Here is a 21,484-nt window from a genome sequence, read left to right on the forward strand (position 1 = left end):
ACTACCTTGTGTTACTCAAGAGATGCCAGTGCAGCAACAAAGAGGAACATTGCCCTGTTTTCACTGGGCTTGCATTGTAGTAGAGGGACCAATAACAATCCACAAAACAATACTACATAATCCTAAGAACTAAGGAGGAAATGTAAGCAAGAAGAGTGATAGATAGGAATGGACAGGGAGATACAGATAACAAGGTCAGAAAAGAGTCTACTGAGAAAATGATGTTAGGATAGAGAATGTAAAGCAGGTGAGGGAGAGATCACGTAGAAGGCTGGGGAGGTGCTTTTTAAGGAGAAGTAATAGGACAAAGGCCTTTGGCCAGGACTGTGCCTGGCAAATTCAAGGAGAAGAGGCAAAGCTGGAGGAAGCACTGAGAGGAAATGAGCAAGGAGGCTGCAGTGGAGAGATGTGGGAGATGCACAGGAAGACTGGCAGAAACCTGACAGTGATACAAGGTCACTGTGAAGACACTGGATTCAGGCATGTTGGTAGCCTCAGCTCTGCAGAGTCAAAGGCAGTTTGGGCCAGGCTAGCCTGAGCTACACAGTGAGTCTCTGTCTTGAAAAGCAAAAATGAACAAAAATCAACAAAAAGAGTGGCGTGAGCTAGTGATAACCCTCAATGGGTAAAGGCACTTGCTCACAAACCTGATAGGACCTAAATTTGATCTCTAGGACCTACAGGATAGAAGGAGAAAACAGATTCCTAAAGGTTTCCCTCTGACCTGCACATGGGTACCAGACACACAAGCATATGCATACACACAAAAAGGTAAATGTGCTGGCCAGTCTTGACACAAACTAAAGTCATCAGAGAGGAGGGAAACTCAATTGAGAAAATGCCTCCAGAAGATGGGTCTTTAGGCAATCTGTAGGACATTTTCTTAATTAGTGATTGATGGCGAAGGTCTCAGACCACTGTGGGTGGGGCCACCCCTGAGCTGGTGGTCCAAGGTTCTATAAGAGCAGACTTAGCAAGCCATGGGAAGCCAGCCAGTAAGCAGCACTCCTTCATGGCCTCTGCATCAGTTCCTGCCTACAGGTTTCTGTTCTGTTTGAGTTCCTGTCTTGACTTTCTTCAGTGATGGGCTACAGAATGGAAGTGTAAATCCAATACACCCTTTCCTCTCCAATTTGATGTTAGGTCATGGTGTTTCATCACAGCAGTAGAAGCCCTAAGAGAGTAAATAAATACGATTGTAAAAAGAATGGTATACAAGGACATTTCCTATACCTCTAGAGTTTATAATATATCAGAGGGGAAACCAACAAGTAATCATGTTGGGACAAATTCTTAAACAAGGAAAGTGCAGGGCCCTTTGGAATCATAAATTGAGATTCTAAGGTACTCTGGGGGTCTTCTAGGCAGGAATAATGTTCATGTTGAAATGTAATCATCACATCATGAGCCAGGTAAATGGAGATTAGGTACTGTCTGTGTAGGACAGCAGTGAGTTGCAACTATAGCTGAAGCATAGCCAGGTACACTAAGAATATACAGCCTTGCTATGGATGCACCAGTGGTTGAAAAGCAGGCTCATGATTAAATTAAAGAACAAGAGGACTAGTGTGGCAATGTGACGCTGGGGAAATGGAGGGCAGCTATATTGCAAAAGGTATTGTAGGTCACATAGAGTTTGCATTTACCTGAGAGCATTTAAAGGAGCCAGGGATTACCAATAGGGAGATTAATGATCAGGAGTATTTTTTTGAAAGGCCACTCTTGATGGAGAGTAGGGAGTCCATGGAGAGGAGCAAAGTGTGATCAATTGGAGCAATTCCCACCATCCTGTACCAGGGAATAGGCAACATTGCTGGTAGCTTCGAGAATGGAGAGGTGTAAACACACCTGAGCCATTTAGGACCTGGAATAGAAGGGATTGTGTGGTTGACTGGATGTGGCATCACTGATGAGAGAGGTTAAAATAAGGAAATGTTGAGGATGTCATTCATGTTTCTAGCTCAGTCCACTTGACCCATGATCATACCTTTGACATTGAACACAGCAGAAATAACAAAGTCAGAGGTGGCTTGGGACACTCAGATCCTGCTATTGAATTAACTCAAAGAAATATTTCCTGCATTTTCTTTTTTTCTGTACTCACTCCACCAAATGAAAAATTTAGAGATAATTCAATCATTTGTCATTTCTTTGGTGATTTAGTTTAATCTTTAGGCTTTAACAGTGGAATGTTAGTTATTTTCAGGCAACAGTCCCTGTAGATCTGTGTCTAAGTTTGGAGCTTGGTGATTTCACACACCAGCCTAAAGGACGCAGGCTTTTCTAAAGCTGAGCACGTGGCGCCATCTTCGGGACAGTTTGGCAAACCCTCCTAAACCAAGCCGACTGCAAGGCAAGCCAGTCACATCTGAACACTTTCCACCCAGAGACTCTGCCTCCATCTTGTTCGGTGATTAAGCTGGGAACAATGTTTCTCTCAAGTCTAGTTGAGCAAGCAAAGCCCTTGTCTTCACAAGAACTGAGTTTTAACCCAGGACACAGGAAACAATGGAAGCAGATTCTCCTTCCAAATCATTCTATTTAGTGTTTGCGATTTGAAAAACAAGCTTTGGTGTAGAAAAACTGCATGAGGAATTAAGGCAGCGTGGCTGCAGGATTTCTGCCTTCTTGCTCAGCCTGGCTAGCTTCTTATTCAGGAGGGTTTTTTTTTTCTGCTTTAAATAGTAGCCAGGTAGAATCTAACTCACACAATAGAATGATTTACAAAGGCTGGAATATAAGCATTAGAAAAAAAAAAAAAACGTCATTTGGTTTAGAAAATGTAATCTCTTAAATGTGTACAAACTTCCCTTTAAAAATGACAGGCTACAATAAGACATCACTATCATACCCAGAGCTAACCACACAAGGAAACTGACAGATTGAGAACTTAATCATTTGGCTATGGTCTCACATGCGGCCAGTGAACCTACATAGGTAAGTTCTAGCCCCCCCAATTCTCTCTTTAGAATTCACTGTCTTGATGAAATCCTCTCCCTGCTTCCTCAGCGGAAGGCATCCATTGAGGCACAGTCCTGAAATTATGCCTCAGTTAAAAGCCAACCTAAAAATCTCAGCAGAAGCTTAGAAGTTGAGGTCTGTAGACAGAACCTAGAACTCCCCCCAGCATAGAATTCCTTTTCTTGACTCTCAATAGTTCTTCTCTAGTCACAGCCTGGGCTGGGAAGTCCTGACAGGATATCAGAATGTAGGTCTAGAGGTTTGAGAGAGGACGTCTTTGAGACGATGGGTGTCACAGAGACCACCGTCTGCACAGCTAGAGGATGACCTCTTTCCTCATCACAGTCTATTCTGGATCAAGCCCAGAAGTGAAGAACCATGGTCCCTGCAAATGAAGCAAACAAACACACGTTTAGAGTTGTTCTGTAACATATTTCACACTGTTCAAGCAGCCATTTTGTTTCACACTTCTGGTTTATCCTGCTATAAATATGACCTTCTTGATGAAAGTCAGTTCACATTCGATGGGGATCAGAGAATGTTGTCATCTTGCAGGTCACACTGGCCCATGTGGGATCTTCTCCAGCATAATGGTGTGCTGTACCAGAGTACTCCAGCACACTGGGCATCTCAGCATGACTGCACTTGTTCATCCTGTCTTTCTGGCAGCATACTTTCTCCTGTAGGTTCACAGGACACTGATCCTTGTGTCCAAAACTTAGCAGCTCCTGATCTTTTGACCTTTTCTATAGTTAGTATTAGGATTTTGCTACTGTTATTCACAAAGTCCTTTTAATAAACTTTTTCTTTGATGGAATTTTTTAATGGCTCATATTTTATGAGGATCATTACACTAGTTTTAACATTTTACATGCTTGGAGTGAAAATTGTATATTTTAAGCAATTAGATCCCAACATTGTTTTGCTTATAAACTCATTTTGTAGTTTGGTAAAATCCAGTTGGGTGTTCCCTTTCTAAGGAGAATATTGTTCCTTGAAGCAAAGCAACTATACATCAATTTCTCAAGTGAATTACCAAATAGCAACCATAACCACAAGGGATATAGAAATATCCTCTGCATATGAGAGTGAATATTCAGATATGAGCAGTACCCAGGCAGAAATGTTGGATCTTGTTTACAATCCTGATTAGTCAGGTAAGCAGATGACAGCTTCTTAACAATCACTGCCATAAGCAAGTCCTGAGATTCAAGATATAATGATGAAGTTGGTCGTTTGGTCTTCCAAACGCCCAGATGAAAGACATCATGTATATTTAGGCTGAATATCTAGACCAAAGGCAAAGTTTCATGGCTCCATCAGAAAGAAAAAAAAGTGTATTAACTTTTGTAAATCATTTAACACTTCTCTAAGATTTACAGCCAAGTATTCTTTATGCCCTAAATGGCGAGAAGAATATGGAGGTCCCATCTAAGGATCCTCTTTTTTGAATGAGTAAAATTCCCATTCTTAGTATGTACATAGGAAACACATTCATGAAGATGCAGACTTAGATGTTAGAGTGCTGCCATTTCAAGCAAAGACTGTACCCAAGAGGTAGTTATGGGAAAGTTTAAACATCAATTTATAATACTTCTGTGGTACTTTGAATAAGAATGGCCCCAGAGGCTCTTACAGGTATGGCCTTGTTGAGTAGGTGTGCCCTTGTTGGAAGAAGTGTGTCACTGGGGGTGGGCTTTGAGGTTTCAAAGGCCCAAGACTAGTCTCCCCTACTCCCCCCTTCAACCCCCTCCCTCCCCCCTTGTTCTTTGCATATGGATCTCTCCTGTGTGCTGCCATGCTCTCTGTCATGACGATAATGGACTAAGCCTCTGAAACTGTAAGCAGGCCCCATCACATGCTTTCTTTTATAAGAATTGCCTTTGTCATGGTGTCTCTTCCCAGCAATAGAACAGTGACTAAGACAACTCTCTAGAGATTTTTGTCCTAAAATAATTTGTTTTTTAAAGAAATCCACAATAAATTAACATGTCTTAAAGTATATGGAAATTGATGAAATCATATACCTTTAGCCACCTGGAATTAAATTTGACTTTTCTCCCTGGCAATGTAACTCAGAGGTGTTCCCAGGGACAATCAGGAGAGGCCCGGACACACTTGGAGCTTAATGTAAAATGTTTCCAGTCAGACATTCACTATCCTGATACCCCTGACCCAGAGGCCAACTGCAGATCAGGAGTGAGATGTCCACACTTTCTGCATTTGTGTGGTTAGGAAGCAGACTCTGGACCAGGAATCCCAGTTCAAAGCTAAGCTGTCATGCATCTCTGTTGTATGAGCTTCACAGATTACTTACTGATTGTACTTGAATTCCCTCATTTTTTAAAAGTAGGAATAAAATGATTCCAGTTACCTGGTTACTGGGCATGACCAAAGAAATAACATAAAATGATCAGTTCAGTGCCTGGAATTAATAAGCACTCGATGCTTTCTTACTTCATGAGGATGTTTTCTGAAATGTTTTTTCCAATTATACATGAAATTATTGTTACAAAATAGGTAACTTTGCAAGGGAGCTCCCAATTAATAAAGCATAGAATATTGTTACTTTTGGATCAAAATCGAGGTGACTAGTAACATTGGAAATAGCAAACTGATCACCAGGGTTATAGGGCTACTTCCCTGGAAGCAGAGTGTCTGAATCTATAAACAAGGACATTTCATTGCTGACTGAGCAAGAATTCCTTCAGCAAGAACACAAAACAAAGTATACCTAATAGCTCTAGGCTAATGCTTTCCATGCAGTTGGATACTGCCCATCAGTTCAGGTCTATCTTGTTATATATATATATATATATATATATATATATATATATATATATATATATATATATATATATATATATATATATATATATATATATATTATTTTACATAAATATATATACTGTTTTTACATAACTATAGGTTATAGAAAAATAAATTTAAAATACTTAAAATGCTGAGACTCAGGTAGCAAAGTGCCTGCCTTGCATGTATGAGTCCTTAGATTAGACCTCCAACATCACTTTTTACAAAGGTGAAAAGATTTCTTTCCTATGGACAGTGGCTTCTAAAGGGAATGTATCAAAATGCTTTCTGTATACGTTTCATGCATTTGTATGTATGCCATAAAAAGACAGATGCTTTTAGCTCCAGGTTGAGCAGCTGTGGAGGGTATAACTAAAATTACAAGGTCTAGATTTAGATTTTTATGGTTCTTGTGTGACTTTAGCAAAGTTGCCAGATGTTCTAAGTCTTGGTTTCTCATCTACACAGTACAGATACTAACAATGTCCATGGCCTAGGTTTGTGATAAGAGTCACAGATTTTGTCCGTGTAAAATACATAGCTCTTTTGTGTATAATTAAATAAGTGATGCTAATAATGCTGCAGATGCTAATAATGCTGCCGATGCTAATAATACTTTGAATCATTCATAAACTATCTATCACTTTAAAGAGGCTTATATACTACCCACATCCAGAGACCCTGCTGTGAGGATTAGGCCTTACATTTGAAAATGGCAGTAAGAAATGAATGAAGGAACAAGTGTCTGTGTCTGTGTAGCTGAAGACGCTCACTGCATGAAAATCTCTGTGGCACTAAAGGTAGGAAGGTCACAGTTTGGTGGGCTCAATAGAGACCAAGTTGAAAGGAAAAAGAACTCACAAATGTAAGGAAGGGGATAATGAATAAAATAAAAGGTACCATTTCCTTTATTGGAAAAGAAGCATGAATGGTGGATGGGAAAAATAAGGAAATAAATGGTTATGGATACTACAAGACTTTCATTGGAATTGTGTCAGTTTGAATGATACTAGAGGCTGTCATATGCAAATGCTGAGACACATGTGACGTCACACAAAGAAAGTATTTTCTGTTCATGTTGCAGGACAATGCAGTGGTTTCTGGTCAAGCTTCTCTCTCTCTCTCTCTCTCTCCTTATAGATCTTCCATGCAGAGCCTATAGACCACCTTGAAGGATGTCTACTCAAATCAACCTGGAATATTGGGGCTGATAGGCTCCTTCAGGACCCAGACCTACAAGCACTTACCATTTGTCAGATTGTTCGCACCTAATCTTACAGCTTCATCCATAGTTATCTGTAGCTAGAGTTTTCCTGCCTGGCCCACAGTCATGACAAATCTCTGTTACCCGCCAGTCCCACAGCCGCTCAGACCCAACCAAGTAAACACAGAGACTTATATTGCTTACAAACTGTATGGCCATGACAGGCTTCTTGATAACTGTTCTTATATCTTAAATTAGTCCATTTCTATAAATCTATACCTTGCCACAGTGGCTTGTGGCTTACCGGCATCTTCACATGCGGCTTGTCCTGGCAGCGGCTGGCAGTGACTCCTTCTGCCTTCCTGTTCTTTCTTTTCTCCTCTCTGTTAGTCCTGCCTATACTTCCTGCCTGGCCACTGGCCAATCAGTGTTTTATTTATTGACCAATCAGAGCAATTTGACACAGAGACCATCCCACAGCAGTTATCTGTATGCAGAAGAGAAAAGATATGGGTTTTGGTAGCACAACATAGCTTCTGCCTCAGGCACTGCTATACAAAGTGACTATACTTGTTTTTCTTAATGCAAACCATTACAAATTCATAATTCACCTAGGAACAAGAGAAAATGGAATTGTATCTGGAAATCTGGGGATAATTGGACGTGCTCATAACTACAGATTATGACATGTGGGTTAACTTTAAAGCAAATAAAAATCCATCTTCTTCAGCAAGCCTTTTCATGATAGATTTGCAATAATAATAACCAGTGCTGGGTTCTTAATTTCTATGAGGAGCCATGCTGAAAGACTGCTGCACACTGCTCAGCTTATCTAGGCTATTAAACTGAATGAGGAATTGAGATAGTCCCAGGACTGGGAGGCTGAGGAAGGGGGGGGGGCATTATGAGTTCAAGACACTGTCTCAAAGAGCCAAGCTCCTACACTTCAAGAAAGGCCTCAGCTGCCTACTGTCATAGAGACAGGAAGAGAAAGAGCAAAGACTCAGACATGGGTTTGATTCCCAAAGCCATCAGAATCTATGGCTTTTATTGGTTTCTTTTCAACTCAGAGCTTCTTCATAAACTTATTTGAAATGGTGTAGTGTGTATTGCTAAAAATTTTGGTATGTGTATTAATTCATAAGATATAATCTTTTGTGTAACAAACCTCAAAGTCAGAGCTTAAGACAAAAATAACTTTTCATTTCTTAAGTCTATAGGTTGGATGGGTGGCATTCTATTCTGATCACTATTATCTCATATCTCTCATGGAGTGTTTAGCAGGATAAAGAAGGCTTCTCTTAGACCCTAAAGGCTTGGCTCCATCAGCCAAAGCCCCTCTGATTTTTTCCCTTCAAAGACATTTTCTTGTAGCCCTTTTAAAAAGAACAACATGGTCTTCCTTATTGCATAGAGTCATCTTGCAGTATGGCGAAATGAATGTGGGTCTAGATTGGTTCAGCATCACTGCTGATACATTCTATTGGCCAAAGAAGTTAGGAGGCCATCCCACAGTAAGAGATTAAGAATGGAGACTTTACTTTTTAGTGAAAGGAATGGCAGAGAATGTGTTGCCATTCATTTACCTACCACAAAACAGTCTTTCTGTGTGAATGGCACCATCATTACACATGAATTCCTAGAGATGGGCTCTGGTCCCATAGTCTTGATACTACAACTGTTTCTTAGAAACATTGTTCTTAGGACTTGGCAGTGAGAAAGCTATAGTCTATTAAATTTTAGTGGGAGAAAAAGTAACCTGACATCCTCTTAGGGTTCCCATTGTGAAATTCAGTAAACAAATCTTTACAATCATTTCTTTGCAGGATAAACAAAGGAATGCCTCTGCATGTCTCCCATAGCATCTCTGGATCTGGGTTTACTAGTTTCAGAGGCTCACCAAATTGTTTGGGCTAAACAAGGAGCTTTATTGTGCATTTTTGCCTAAAAACCATGATACATGAGGCATTTGGAATTTAGAGAAAATGACAGCTAAACATTTAAAAATGAATTAATTACCCAATGGAAAGAATCTACGATAATAAGATCTCTGTCCCTTTTTTGTTGTTGTTGAGCACTTCTAATTAAAATCTGAAATTAGGGGCTGGAGAGATGGCTCAGAGGTTAAGAGCACCGACTGCTCTTACAGAGGTCCTGAGTTCAATTCCCAACACCCACATGGTGGCTCACAACCATCTGAAATGAGATCTGGTGCCCTCTTCTGTGTTCATAATAAATAAATAAATAAATAAATAAATAAATAAATAAATAAATCTTTAAAAAAAATCTGAAATTAGCCCAGCATTGACATTAAAATGTATGTCATCCCTCTTTGTGTTTGAAGCATAGGGAGTTATATATCTTACCTTAGGCATAAGATGTGGACTATGTAGTATGATAGCAGCCCTAAATGAGTCACTACTTTATAAAAGACTTTTAGATATGCACGCACAGGCATGTACGTTCATATAAGCCAATATTAGGACAGACGGTAAAAGAATGCAACTATATAGAGGAAACAATAGAATTGAACAGAAATAAGCAGATGGGTGATCTTATCAGTCCAAGATGGGATGGCTTTCAGGGAAGAAAAACAGATCTGCTAAACTTACTGCCTTCTTTCCACTTCGTATCTCAAACCATGCACTCACCTATACTCTGTTATACTACAAGTAAGATCTTTCTCTTCAGTTAAGGCCTCTTTCTTTGCCAAAATCCTTATAAGGAGATAATGACAAAAATTTATGAGGGTTAGATACAGAAGCAAAGGCCTGGGGCATATTGCTGGTAAGATAAAGACTGTTCATTTGGGAGCTATCTGCTCCTTTATTACCTGAGAAAAGATGGAGTGGTAATTGACATGTGGTTCTTGACAGATGTTGACAAGGGAAAAACATGTAAGTAAAGCCCTTGGAGTTTTTGCAAAGAATGATTATGATGCCTGTCTCCATGTTCCAAAACCTCCAGGGTACAATCAAATAGCCCCCCTTACCCTAAGTGCCAAGCAGGCATCCATGCAGATGCCATTGGGCTGTATCAGCACCTGGCTGAAGAATAGAATCCTCTCATCTCACATAAAAGGCATACACAATAGAGACTACTGAGTGTGGAGCTGCTTCCATGTATTCTATTGCTAATCTCTCCTGAAATAGATATAGTGTTATGGAGAAAGAATTCATCAAGCAAATTCTTTTTAAGTTTCAGAGCTTGTATCTGCATTATGTAATTATGCAATTCATTGTTTTGTTCCAAAATAGTATCCATATTTTACTTGATTAAACAGCATGGTACTGAAAATATTAACAAACATGTTATTAGGATAGCACTGCACAATAATAAAAATTAGATTTAGAAAGGGAAATTTTCTCCATTTTTTGCCAAACATTCAGATGAAAAATTGAAACACTGTCAGTTGCACAGATGTTCTAGATATCCAGATGCTATCGAGAAAAGAAGAAACTACTCATCCCTCTGTTTAGATCTATATTAATTTTGTAAACAAAAAAAATAATGTAGATTATAGTATATATTTAAAAATAAAATACAAGAAAAACATAGCAATACTATTTTTACATTTCTCTTCAGTGTGCCTCCTGTAGAAGACTAACAATCTTTAGAGTCTTAATGAAAGAAAAATTATCCATGATAAATTATAACATTGACTTGATTTCTCTTCACATTCATCTTTTCTGGTTTATCAGGCTCTGTACTTCACTGGTATTCCTAAATGATAATATGATGTTTTCATTTGTTTTATCCATAATATTTTCAAAGTAGCAGCTTTGTGGGTCATTTACCTGAGAGCAGGTGCATGTCAGAGTGAAAAGCACAAAAATTTTAATTTGGTTTCCAGAGAGAAGACTCTGATAGCTATATGCAAAATAAAAGCAGGTACTTTTCTTTCCCCTCTCTATTTTGAACTAAACCCACACTGCCACTGAACAGTGCAGGGAGAGATTATGCAGTCATTGATTGTATCCCTTAGCTTAGATAGGCTCAACTATGTTTAAGGAATTATGCAGCTCCACATCTCTTCTCTCTTATGTGTCTGTCATGGGCCCTTCTCATTAGATAGCCAAGCTGATGGAGCAGCCCTTATTTAAAGCACTGGTTTTCTTATGACAAATAATTACACAATAGCTCTTACAATTTCTGCTCAGAGCCACCCCGTCATTTGCACTCAAAAGTAACCAAACAAAGCAATTTATACAGCCAAGCCTGATATCTTTGTGTCAAGCACAAACCTGCAAAGGAAGGAGCCTCAAAGGGAGAGGCCTGAGAGGGAGGGGCAGCGAATACTTTCGCCTTAATAATTGCTTATCACAACTATCATTGTAAGCATGTTTATCTGCTTAATTGTTCAGGTTACTATGTTGTGTGTGTCAAAAATAATTACTCACCTATGATATTTTTCCCTTTGCAAGACTTCTAAAATGAGAGAAATACCAATTCAGACCTTGGGAACATGAATAGAATTATGGTGGCTTGGGTGTTCCCTGATAGCTATACAGTGTTGTATCTCTAATCATATATAGGGCAAGAGTGGGATCATCTATAGAGTTCAGATCAAGGAACAAAAAAAAAATTAGAAGGAAACTGATCTTTCAAGTGAAACTGGGAGAAAACTGTGAAGTAAAAATGTATGTGAATTGTTTGAATGGGAAAGGAAAATAATAAATAATAATAAGTGATTTTTAGTCCCCCCTTAACAATTTATACTTGGTATTTTATTTAATACTTAGCATATCCACCTGTGGGAGTTATTGCTTCCATTTGGAGATAATGGCACTGATGCTTGGCTTAAATGATGTTCCCACGCTTTCTGGAAGCTGTTGAACCAGGATTTGAGCAATCTATTTTACTTCTATACATTGTTGTTTTAGCTGCTGAAAGAATGACAAACAGGAAAATAATATAGACAGTAGACCCTGTGGGAGGATAGACTGCTAGACCCTTCATGGAATTCTTCTGCATGAGAAAAATGAATGAAAAGAAGCTGTCTGGAAGGTACTCTGTAATAATTTTATAACTGTATGCTTTGAAAAATGTAAGACATGTATAATATATTCTGGGGGAGGCCAGTACTTCCAACCTTACAGAGCTTATAGTTGTGGGAAACACAAGCACTCTTAGTGTATCATTGAGTGGGATGGCATGTGGAACCAACATTAGTTTCACTCTTGGTGTACAGTTCTGTAATTCTTTTTTTTTTCTTTTAAACAGATCCACCGAGAAACACAGAACCACGTATAAACCATGATTTAATGCATAACTACATCCTGAAAGGTGGTACCTTATACTTGTAAAGGATGCTATCTGAAGTTTCAGTTGTGTGTTTCAAAGGCTATTCTAGTACTCTTGGAGGCTGGTGCTTCTGCATTGCATGTAGGTAAACTCAACAGACCCTATGGTCATGAGTCTAGTCTGGATATTGTGGTATATAAGATCCATGGATGCCATCACCATGGACCCAGTCCTATAAATCTTTTGCTAGAAAGTTCTGGTTAGACGTTGTGTTTTCTAGGATACCCAGTAGCCATTAGTTCCTAAATAGCAGAACTAAGACTTCAGGAGAAAAAAGAGGACCTATATATTGATAGGTAGTATCCCTGTGATGGTGAACCATTTTCTGTGATAGAAGGGGCCCATGATATCCAATCTGCCATGGCAGCTTGATCTCATTAAGAAACAGAGCCATGCAGTAATATCAGAATTAAAATTTGCTTCTGCCTTGATGTCTGCCCATCTCCCCCAACTGGATCAGGCCCTCTGAATAGGTGAGACAGTTGATTGGCTTGATCTGCTTGGGAGGCATCTAGGCAGTGGTACCAGGTCCTGTGTTCATTGCATGAGTTGGCTGTTTGAAACCTGGGACTTATGCAGGGACCCTTGGCTCAATCTGGGAAGAGGGGATTGGACCTGCCTGGACTGAGTCTACCAGGTTGATCTCAGTCCTTGGGGGAGGCTTTGCCCTGGAGGAGGTGGGAATGAGGGGTGGGCTGGGGGGAAGGGGAAGGGGCCAGGAGCGGGGAGAACAAGGGAATCCGTGGCTGATATGTAGAATTGAATGGTATTGTAAAATAAAATAAAAGGAAAAAAAAGAATTAAAATTTTTAGGCAAAAGTAAATATATTTGCCTTATAAATGGGTCTCCATGCTGATGGGGACCATAAACAGCCTCATTTATTGTCACTATATGCATGTACTATAAAGCACATTCTTTGGTGGTTAACGACAAAAAAATAGCTAACATCCACCACACAAGTTATTTTGTGGACTTGATTGCTTAATACCACTAAAAAGATAGACATTTTCTACTAGTCATTCACATGTGGTGCAAAAAAATTCCATATTTTTTCACCACTACAAGCCTCACTTGCCATTTCTTAAACCTCTTTTCTTCTATTATTCTAGCACATTTGTTTCCCAGCCCTTAACAATTGGTCATTTTACTGGGATCCCTGTATATTCTCATCTTGAGCTACTTCTTCTATACCCAAAAGATAATCAGATTCATCACTCTTAGCTCTGCCTGTACTCTCTCTCTATTACCCCTCAAAGTCACACTTCAATGTGTCTCTAAAGTGGTTGCTTTCTGCGTTAGTTTTGTCAATGGAGGAAGGGTTTGCTTTAGCTCACAGTTTTTGAAAGTGTGGATCACTTGGTTCAGTGTTTCTGGGATCCTGGTGAGGTGGAACTTCATGGCAATGGGAGTGTGTAGAGGAGGGGTGTGTTTACCTCATGCAGAGAGCAGCAAAGCTCATACTATGAAGGAAATAGGACATCAGTCATGAGAAGGGCCAGGCCAAGATATGACCCTAAAGGACATGCCTCCCCAGTGACTTGGATTCTATATCTAAGCTCCATTTTGCACATTCCATCACCTCCTGCAGTCCACTTAAAATTTTAATATACCACTGGATTAATCCATTCATTATGTCTGAATCCTCCTCATCTAATTGTCCCTGGAAATAAACTCAAAAACACACCCAGGATATGTTTTGGTAATATCCCTGGCATATCTCAATCAAGCTAACTTGAAAACTAAAATTAACTACAACACTGTCCATTTTCATTAAATAAGGTTTTGTTCTTGACCTGAGCTACAAGGCTCCATCAGTCCAGGGTCTAACTATATTTTAATTCTTAATTATGAGAATCTTTGAAAAACCTTTACAAAATGATATTCCTTATACTATGGCTTACAAATTACACATTTTCTGGTTTTATCTCTTTTCTTTTACATTTATTGTATGCCCCAACTACTAGAATTCCATGTTACAATCAAAGAGCAGGAAAAATAAGCATCCTTTTCCAAGATAGAAAGCTTGACAGCATTCAGCAATATATTAGTTCAATGCACATTGTTTTTTTTCCTGATTTTTAAAATGTTTTCAAGCTCAATTCTTGATCTATGTCTTTTTCATTGGTTATTCCCCCATTGTACTGTCACTCACATTGTACATGAAGGAACATCCTGCCCATGCTTTTTATTATACAAAAGGACACAACTAGATGGTCAACAAATCCTGTGATACAGGAATACTAAGAATTAAAGATGCCAAAGACAGGCAAAATACAGTTATCTTCATTTTTTGAAAGTCTAATATCTGTATGGACCATTAGGCACAAAACTCGAAGTAGAAATCATAAGCAACCAAGTTTCACTTGAAATATATTTATAACAAAGCTACACAGATGCAAAGCTGATTAGAGGGTAAAATCCCAGTGTGCAGCAAGATGCCACATGATGAAGTATGCAGATGTGTTAGTAGTCACACACTTGGGAGGGAGAAGAACCTGCCCCAAAACCTTTTTAAGAAAACACAGTATGGTGAAAAGGGCACAAGTGTAAAACAGAACCAAAAAGCCATGACTATTTAATGAAATTACATAATTTCTCTCCTGGAAGAAGGGGAATAATAACAATGCCATTTTGCAAGACTGTATAAAGACCCAATATATAGATTAAAATATGTGTCTAATAGAATGGCCACTGCATAGTCATGGTTAATGAAATTTCTTATTATATCTGATTTTACATAGTTAAGCTTTATGAAGCTGCCAACCTTTGACCTTTTTAAGCAATAAAATGTCAATTTCACATGACTTAATCTGGCATTATTAATGAAACTAGATGTAATTGAATCTTAGTATATAACATGCCTAATATTCCAACTTGGGACTAGACGTTTACGAATCCTTGGCTTTCTAGGCACTCTCAGTTGTTTAATTATTTTTTTTAAGCTTAGTATGATAAAGCAAAAGTAAGAATTTTCAGTTTGGATTATATGAACTTCCAAGTGATTAAGATTGGCTTCAGAGCTATAGTCTATATATTGGGTGTTGTTTGTTGGCTTAGGTAGAATTCTAAAACTCATATGGCAAGGATGCCCCTCTGACAAACTGGAAAGAGCAAGGGGCAGGCATGTGTGGATACGGAAGTGATTACACTACCACCTCCATTCCCCAGTCATTTGCTCTGGCAATTAAAGCAGTTTACCCACAAAACTAGAGCCAATCATTTAGATGGATATTTTATTTATACTTGCTTTTCAGAGAAGCTGAGAGTAGAATAAAGATCATAGGTATTTTTATATGACAGAAAATCTTCATAAGTTGCAACATAGTACTGAATTAGCATGAGAGCCTTGGGATTTATAATGTACCATGGACTAGAATCACAATTTTCTGTATCTTCAGCTACTACCGAAGTCACATTGGTCCATTTGAGGCATATGCATAGGTGTATTTTAAGGCAATCTCTTGCCTAACATGAGTAAGTGTTTGGAACTTTAATTATAACTTGGGAAAGACCATCTATTTACCTGTCTGTTGATTGAATTTTCTAAATTATGGCAGAGGAAAAACATGGATACTAACTGTACTTAAAAAGAAATAACAATAATTTACTTATGCAAGAAAATTATAGAGTATACACAGTAAGTTATAGTGAATAGTACTTTGGTAACCATGGGTGTAAAAGTTATATGATTATTCTAGAACATAGATGTCTAAGGATTCATAGTAAAACAAACAAAACAAAGCAATCTTAGTACTTTACTTCTTTGAAAGCAAAATAAATCAACATGAGCAAAAAAATCCTTTACCTATGAAAAATGATTTATAATAACCAGTAATTAATGTCTTAATGTCTTAAAGGACAATTTAAACTGTAATCTGTTATCTGTTACATAAGCAGAACTATCACTGTTGATTTGATGACTCATTTATACTTGAAATAATAAAGAATAGTAGAAAATATATTTTCATATGACAAATTTTTAAAAGCCTAAAGTCTAGGAAGTGTTTCTGTGTCATCTGAGCAAATCAGGCCAGAAACTTTGGTCTTTTTGTCTTTAGCTTCCCCACAGATGAATGCAGATTGGCAGTACAAACACTATGTATCAACATGAAGGTCACAGCAGAGATCTAGAAGAAAGGAAAAAAAAGAAAGAAAGAAATAGAGTACAGCTGTTGGTGCAGGGACAGGCAGAGGATTAAAGTCAGAAGTCGCCTATCAACTGCAAGAGTCAAGGTCCAAGCCACAGGCAGAAATGGTGAGAGTGAAACACATGGACTCTACTTTCCAAGTTGGGGACTGAAGCCAAGTAGAGGTGTAGAGTCATAATACCCACAGGGCAGCTTCAAGAACAAGAGAACCTTTTGTTTCCTACCCTTTAACATAAAGGCAGCAGAAGAGTGTAAGTGACCAGGCCTCTCCAGTGTGAGCAGACTGGGAGCCAGTGCAAACTGGTTGAGATAATACACTTTATTTCTCTAGAAGGTATGCATGGGAGATGAAGCACAGAGAGTCAGTGGACCTAATCCAGGTGATAGTTTCTGTGTGTTCTCCTTATTTCAGTACAAGAGAGAACCAATAATCTGAGTTGCTATATATGGTAAACGTCAACAGTAGTCTTCATGTTGGAAGTTATATCTCTTGAATTATTTCTAGTTAGTGGCACGTGGGACTGAGAGCCTGTTCTTTGTTCAGTAAACTAGAGGATGGGTTTGTTCAAAACCTGACTCAGTCCAATGGAGAGATGCACCCAGTGAAAGGGGAACAGAAGTTTAATTGAACAGTTTATAGTTCTGAAACGTTCCAAACTTGGTTCCACACTCCATGAGAACACACCTGCTGTTCCTGGGCCTATCTTGATGGATTTTCACTCCTCTTACTACATTGGTAGGGTGCAGATCACTACATTGGGAGGCTGAGAGGCACCACCAAGCCTGTTCCTCTCCTTGGCTACTGAGTACACACTTCCCAGCTCCATTCTGGGTTTTCCACTTATCAACAACTAGAACTCCCAACATTTCCTGATAGTGATTGTATTACTCTGCCAAATTTCTCCAACAGGAAGCTTTTTTTCTGATATTATCTAAATTTTCCTCTACCTAATTCCATCTTACTGTTCACTCCCATGGTTATCTCTTTGTACACTGCAAAACATTATCGACTCCTTTGTCTGCCTCCTATTTTTAGACCTGGTTTGCTAAGTCCATGTAGTCAATGGCTTAAATTTAGCTCTTCTTAAGTTTCTCCCATTAGTCACTGAATGTGTCACTCCTTTAGTCATTTTGGTTGCTTGGTTGGCTTCCAGTTTCGTGATTTTTCCCCTTAAGAATGATAAAAGCAGCTCAGGGATCACTCATAAGGGTGGAGTCCGTCAATGTAGTCTATAGATGAAATGGTTCTACATGTTGCTCAGAAATTTGTCTTAAGTCTTCATTCTTTTTCAAGCCATGTTCCTTCCATCTTACATGACTAGTTTTGAACTTCTAGTAACATGCATTCCCAAGATGCATTGCCACTCTCAGACTTTAGCACTATGCCTAGAACAGTTGCAACTCCTGATACACTAGATAAACAAATGGAAAAGTTCATGGTTTAAACATTGCTAGTGAGAGTATTAGTACATTATTTTTATAGAATTATAAAATGCTTTAATTTTCCACTTTTAAAAATCATCTATTGTTATAAATTATAGGCAGATAATAAAGTAATAGATGGACGGATGGATGGATAGATAGACAGACAGATAGATAGATTTAGACTTACAATTAGATTTAGATTTGACAGCAAATATTCTTGTCTCATAGGATTTCCGGCCTGCGAAGTAGTGTGAAAAATCAATGTTAGTTATTCTAAGATTTTATACACTCTAAATCTAATACCTATTCATACTTTCCTCTTTGTGATGACATCAAATGATGTCATGAGTAATGGTCAAGGCTTTCATATCACCCAGGCACTCACCCACTTACATCTGTAAGGACAGCTGCTGTTTAAATGATCTTATCGTCACCTTTGTTTCAAGTTCTGACAATTGGAAGCTCTCTGGGGACCTGTAGGGTTAGTCCCGAGGCATCTCACATAAGCACTGTAATTTAGGAGAGCAGGAAGTAGACCTCTTGCACTTATGAGACTCACTGTAGTTCAATCCAAGCATCCATCTGAGATTCTTGCTTATTCCCACATAGCATTTTCATTTATGTATTGCTATTTGGGTTTTACAGAGAATTGTGAGGTCGGTCACTTGGTGGCGCTGTAGTTAATAGCTTGATTTTCTTTTGTATTTTTCCATCGCCTTCTTAGCTTTTGTTTTTAAATAGCAGTAGCGTGAAATATGCTCAGGTTTTAAAAATTCTGCTGCAGGTGAAATGATTTAATGGCTCTTGACTTCTGGATTAATTTTGAGCATTAGAAACATTGTAAAACAGATTCTTGCTAATAATGATCATTATCGTAATAGCTTGGGGGTATAATCATTTACCAACATTAGCCAAGTGATTAAAATCCATCATGAGTTTAATTTGAAAAGATTTAGTTCCTTTGCAATAAATGGCTAATGATATTAGCCTCATCCGAGTGGGGCCAAAATTTATCATTCTAGGACTTTGAGCTTTCACTGCTAGATTTCAGCCACTCCTGCGAACACATGCCATTTATGCCTATTGTTTACCAAGCATGTGGCATTTCCTATAGTAATGGTGAATAAGGCCATATGGTGTACAACATACAGGCAGTCATCACTTTTTTATGACCTGCTATTTCATAATTTATTATTTCATAAAGCAAGTGACCTTAACAGATGTTAAAATGAGTAGCCATGTTCAGTCAAACCTGCAGGGAAAGAGTATTTTGGCTATGAATATATATATATATATATATATATATATATATATATATATATATATATATATTCATATATTCATATATATATATAATCAAAACTAGATATATTTAGAATTATTAGATTTTAGTTGATATAATATCACTAACTTTTAATAATGCCTTTTAAATGCATTCAATTTTGGAAATATTTTTTAAAAATCTCTCATCTAGCCAAAAAGATCATGTTAAATTTTTATCCATAGAGATACTGCCTTTCAAGTTTAAATGCACCTCCTTCCTATTATTTCAGCTGATGAATCATAAAAATTATTGAGGTAAATGGTGCTCTACCAGGTAGATACTCCATCACGTCACTGATCTTTCTTCTAAAACTCCTTAAGAAACTTAAAAAAGGAAGACTATCATAGGAAACTCTGAAACTGTAGAAGGGAAAAAAATAAACATATCTTTAATGAACACTGTTTCATTTCCAGAAGCTCCCCCTCAAAGGAAGCAAGCAAGCAAGTACTTCACACTGAGTAGAGGTTAGCTCTCTCCAGGTTCACTGATGTGATCTGTAGTCCTATAGTTACATAAGCTTTTTCCTCCTCAAAACAGGCCATTATTATTATTATTATTATTATTATTATTATTATTATCATTTTGCAGTGAGCTAAGAGACTTGTGGTGAGGAGTGAACAGTGTTGATGTTGTTTTGAGCATGAGAAAAGGACTGTTCATTAGCTGATCCATGCTGATTTGGAAAATAAATACTCATTTTCTAGTCAGCTTCTTCCAACTGCTTAAAAAATCCAGTTTTCCAAAATACTAGGCTGATATTGGACAGCATGTTTGGACAGGCAAAGGGTGAAAAAAATAATAAGGAAAATCAGATAATTTAAAACTCACGTGCAAAATTTGCTGTAAAAATTAATTGAAGTGAAAATTACAAACTTTTGGTCAACTTCTGAACGTCAGTAGTTCCACTGAGTTGAGGCTAGCTCCTTTCTTCCTTCCCTCCCTTACTCTTTTAGAACTTTGTGCAGTATGAACTCCACACAAGACTCAGGGATTTAGCTGAATGAGGGAGAATCTGCTGATGTTTCACACTATTGCTGTTCCCACACCAGCTAGTAACAACACAACTCTAAACAGAATGGCTTTTGGTTGAGAGTCAAGTATACCCAAGAATTTAACATAGAATATTGGAATAGAAGCAACTCAAGAGATAAGGAAACTGAGATCCAGAAAAATAAAACTCCTTATTATAACCTCACAACCAGGCAGTGGTAAAGAGAAAATGAATCCAGCTTGTTTGGAGTTCATACTATTGTACAATTTTATACTCCAAAGACCTTTGAAAGTCTTTGGTGCACATCCAGAGCAACAGTTTCAATTCCCCAAGCTTGTATATAGTAAAGACACAGTAGATTATAATGCTGATTTATATTTATATTAATATCCACTGATGTATGAATGACTAAATTACACTATTTTTTTGTTTTTTGTTTGTTTGTTTTGTTTTTCAAGACAGGGTTTCTCTGTGTAGCTTTGTGCCTTTCCTGGAACTCACTCTGTAGCCCAGGCTGGCCTCAAACTCACAGAGATTTGCTTGGCTCTGTCTCCCGAGTGCTGGGATTAAAGGCCTGCACCACCACCGCCTGGCCCAACTACACTATTATACAACTTCAAGGCAGGAACTTTACATTCCCTGGAGGTTACACAGTTTCAGTAATGACTTTAGTGAATTAATGAATGGAAAATATTTCTCTTTTCAAGTAATAACAGAGGAGAAGACATCCCCCTATGGTGGCTATGAATTTGTTCTGTGGCTACAGATTTGTAGTTCTTAATATATATATATTTTGCTCTTGGTTATTATTGCTATTATTTGAAAGTTTTTGGCTATAGATTTTTAAGTAGCTTCTAATCAGTGAAAGTTTACATGTTTCCATTCCAAGCTTTGTGAAACATGTTTTTGTTTATTACGAAACTGTTATAACAATGATCTTAGTATTTTTAACATTTGAAGATATGAAAATAATTTATGATAATTACATCAAATAATTCCAGCACTTGGGAGATTGAGGAGGTTAGCCTGGGCCCCATAGTGAAATGCTATCTTTAGTTAAACAGTATTAATGTAAAATCCAGAATCTATAGAGCGTAGAGTAAACCAGGACACGGAGGACAGTACTGAGTGCCTGGTCCACTAAGACTTGAGGGTAATGAATGGTCTAACCACTTATCTGCTTAATTTCCTGCTAAGCCAGACATGATCACGTCAATTTCCTTTATGAGCAAATGTTACACAATTACAACTTTGAGGGGGAGCAAAGTCATTTTGAACTCTAGACATCAGGACCATGAATTTATTGAGTGCATAC

General features: G+C 38.0%; 1 protein-coding gene across 1 annotated transcript in view; it reads right to left on the minus strand.

The window, feature by feature from the left end:
• Positions 1 to 2,139: 2,139 nt before the first annotated feature.
• LOC107400146 (uncharacterized) overlaps positions 2,140 to 21,484 on the minus strand; it is a 143,705-nt gene continuing 124,360 nt past the window's right edge. Inside the window, exon 9 of the mRNA XM_076568402.1 lies at positions 2,140 to 3,346. The gene's annotated coding sequence lies outside the window, so the exon portion shown is untranslated. The remainder of the gene's footprint in view (positions 3,347 to 21,484) is intronic.

Source organism: Peromyscus maniculatus, chromosome 4 (genome assembly GCF_049852395.1).
Source record: "Peromyscus maniculatus bairdii isolate BWxNUB_F1_BW_parent chromosome 4, HU_Pman_BW_mat_3.1, whole genome shotgun sequence".
NCBI classification, from domain to species: domain Eukaryota; kingdom Metazoa; phylum Chordata; class Mammalia; order Rodentia; family Cricetidae; genus Peromyscus; species Peromyscus maniculatus.